The following is a 4,188-nucleotide window of genomic DNA, read 5'->3' on the forward strand; positions in this document are numbered from 1 at the left end:
ATATATAGGGGAAGAATTCGCAAAAAAACAAAAGATGAAGACAGGTGATGTAGACAACAAACAGATGTATTAGTTTAATGCTCAGGAAGTGAAAAAGTTTTTAACGAGCCTACTCTCTTCCACAGAAAGAAACAGGGAGAGAAAGAAAAAGAATGTGTAGTGGCTAGCGATCTACACACACACACACACACACACACACACACACACATGAGGGAGTACTGAAAAGTTTCTGGCTTTAAAGGCATTGCAAAAGGCCTGGTTGAAGTTCTTCCAAGTTCTTTACAGAACTTAGAAAAACTGAAGGGCTGGTGCAATAAGTGTGTGAAGGGCTGTGAAGTGAGTGAACTGGAGCAACGTGGAATAAAGCTTTTTTTCTTGAAAACACAATGCATCTCTCAGTCCAGGAATTGAACCTGCAATCTTGCAGTCATGAATGCCACACCCTAACTACTAGGTTATGCACTTCCACAATATATTGTATGCCAAGTAACGTCATCCATTTCATAAAGAGAAAGTGTTAGATTTTAAGGTAATTTTGGTGCTATTCTTATCACAACAGTTCCCAAGCTCAGAGTAATTACCCCAACTAGAGAAAAAATCTGCATTTGGCTGGAATGGTATCGGTAACACAGCAAGAAGAGCCCTGGTCTTGGATCTTAACTTGTTGATATGAGTTGAATCATTATGATTTATGCAAATAAAAAACACTAAGGCCCTCGCCATTTCTTATATCAATGACATTTTTTCACTCTTTTCCACATTGCACCAGAGATACAAGGAGCCAATAGGAAAAAAAAATGCAGAGCCATAAATAGAGGTGGGCAGTTGACACTAATCAACCTTTATAATTAAATTTGTGTTAAAAATATGTATTTTGATATAAAACAAAATGGTCAGCTCAGTTCAGATTGGGTTATTCTTTTACTCTTTTAGTCTTTTACTTGTTTCAGTCATTTGACTGCGACCATGCTGGAGCACCGCCTTTAGTCGAGCAAATCAACCCCAGGACTTATTCTTTGTAAGCCTAGCACTTATTCTATCGGGCTCTTTTGCTGAACCGCTAAGTTACGGGAACGTAAACACAGCAGCATCGGTTGTCAAGCGATGTTGAGGGGACAAACACAGACACACAAACATATATACACATATACATATATATATATATATATATATATATATATATATATATATATATATATATATATATATATGATGGGCTTCTTTCAGTTTCCGTCTACCAAATCCACTCACAAGGCTTTGGTTGGCCCGAGGCTATTGTAGAAGACACTTGCCCAAGGTGTCATGCAGTGGGACTGAACCCGGAACCATGTGGTTGGTAAGCAAGCTACTTGCCACACAGCCCTTGATTGAATTTTATTAAATGCATTCTTTGTCATGCTGAATCAGGCTCATATTTCTCCGACTGCAGCAGACCTTTAACCAGACTATTATTCCCACTGAGGAATGGTTAAACTTAAATAGGGTCATGTTTCTATAAGTGCAACGTTTTAATATACATAGTCATTATAGACTCTATTTCACACATACACACACACATACACACACACAGATACATACATACATACATACATATATACATACATACATACATACATACATACACATATACAAACATACATATATATATATACACGTACACACAGACACAGATACACACAAACACACACACAGATACACACAAACACACACACAGATACACACACATATGCACCCACTCATGCACGTGCACATTTAACAAATTTATTTCTAAAATTCAAACAGCTTGATATAATGACAATATTTTTTTTTTTTAAATGTCTAAATCCACACCATATGTATATCATTTACTCTCATGATTTTGAAAACTAAAAGAACAAAGTGACATTCCGACATTCATGTTTTTTTTTTTTAAGTATAGATTGACCCTGTGTAGTTTTCCAATGGTTATTGTCAACAAAGAAAAAAAAAATTAGATAAATGATGAAATTTGTATAAATAAATATTCTTTTCTATTCTAGGCACAAGGCACAAAATTTTGGTGGGAGGAGGTCAGTCAATTAGATCAACCCCAGTATGCAACTAGTACTTACTTTATTGACCCCGAAAGGGTGAAAGGCAAAGTCGGCCTTGGCGGAATTTGAACTCAGAACGTAAAGACAGATGAAATACTTTATTTACATTATTTACAATTGATGGATATTTGTCCTCATCTTGTTTGTTGTTAACACAACGTTTCGACTGATATACCCTCCAGTCTTCATCAGGTGTCTTGGGGAAATTTCGAACCTGGGTTCTCATTCCTAATGTATTTTTCAATGTTGTTATGATTATTATTATTATTATTATTATTATTATTATTATTATTATTATTATTATTATTATTGTTGTTGTTGTTGTTGTTATTGTTATTGTTATTATTATTATTATTATTATTATTATTATTATTATTATTATTATTAACCACCACGCCATATGCTCATGGGCATAGTGGTTAAGAGCACGGGCTACTAACCCCAAGATTCCGAGTTCGATTCCAGGCAGTGACCTGAATAATAATAATAATAATAATAATAATAACAACAGTAACATCGAAAAATACCTTAGAAATGAGAACACAGGTTTGAAACTTCTCCCAGACACCTGAATGCTGGAGGGTATATCAGCTGAAACGTTGTGTTAACAACAAACAAGATGAGGACAAATATCTGTCAAATGTAAATAATGTAAATAATGTAAATAATGCCTCATCTCTTAAATATAGAACTGTAGACAAAATACTGCTAAGCATTTCACCTGACATGCTAACGTTTCTGCCAGCTCGCTGCCTTTGTATAAATAAATGTTGTGAAATTAAAATGCATTTTTAAAAATGTTTCCCAAATTTTTACTTTTAATATATTGTTCATTCAAAAAACAGAAAGAAAGCAGAACTGATAGTTGTTGCAAGGAGGGGTAGGGGCATGTGGGTGTGTGGGCGTGGGTGGATGTATGCGTGTGTGCATGTGTGTGTGTGTTTTGTGCGTCTGTGCTTGTCCCACACCACTACTTGAAAACCAGTGTTGGTGGGTTTACATCCTGGAAACTTAGCAGTTCAGCAAAAGAGAGTGATAGAATAAGCACCAGGTTTAAGAAAACAATAATAATGATAATAAGTACTAGGGTTGATCCGTTTGATTAAAATTCTTTACAGCAGTGCTCCAGCATGGGCGCAATCCAATGATTGAAACAAGCAAAAAGTAAAGATAATATTTATTTAACTTTGAAGTTGATGACTTATTTTGAAATGCCATATTGAGGGATTCAAGCATAGATTTCAAATTTTAATGTAATTCAAATGATGACCTGAAAGATTATTTATATGTGATAAGAGGTTTGATTCCCAGCCATATGGTCGAGAGTTCAATCCCTCTGCATGGCATGGTACCTTGGGCAAGTGTCTTCTTCCATAGTACCAGGATTACAAAATGACTGTGAGTGGATGGGGTAGATGGAAACTGAAAGAAACCTCTTTGTATATAAATGTGTGTGTGTGTGTGTGTGTGTGTGTGTGTGTGTGTGTGTGTGTGTGTGTGTGTGTGTGTGTGTGTGTGTGTGTGTGTGTGTGTGTGTGTGTGTGTGTGTGTGTGTGTTTGTGTGTATGTGTTTATGTGTGTGTTTGTCTCCCACTAGTGCTTAACAACCAGCGTTGATTTGTTCACATCCTTGTAACTTAGCTGATCGGCAAAAGAGACCAATAGAATAAGAACCATACTAAATAAAGTAAGCACTGTGAAGGTGCATGGCTCAGTGGTTAAAGCATTGGGCTTACAATCATCAGGTTGTGAGTTCAATTCCCAGACGAGGCTGTGTTGTGTTTATTTCATGTTACTCCAGTTCACTCAGCTGTAGAAATGAGTTGCAACATCACTGGTTGCCAAGCTGTATCGGCCCTTTTACCTTTCCCTTGGATAACATTAGTGACACGGAGAGGCTGGTATGCATGGGTGATGGCTGGTCTTCCATAAACAACCTCACCCAGACTTGTACCTTGGAGAGGAAATTTCTAGATGCAATCCCAAGGTCATTCATGACCAAAGTGGGTCTTTACCTTTTACTGTGGTCAATTCATTCAATTAAAATTCTTTAAGGCATGCCCGAGTATGACCAAAGTTCAATGATTGAAACAAGTAAAAGATTGTTCATTTATTT

Source organism: Octopus bimaculoides, chromosome 16 (genome assembly GCF_001194135.2).
Source record: "Octopus bimaculoides isolate UCB-OBI-ISO-001 chromosome 16, ASM119413v2, whole genome shotgun sequence".
NCBI classification, from domain to species: domain Eukaryota; kingdom Metazoa; phylum Mollusca; class Cephalopoda; order Octopoda; family Octopodidae; genus Octopus; species Octopus bimaculoides.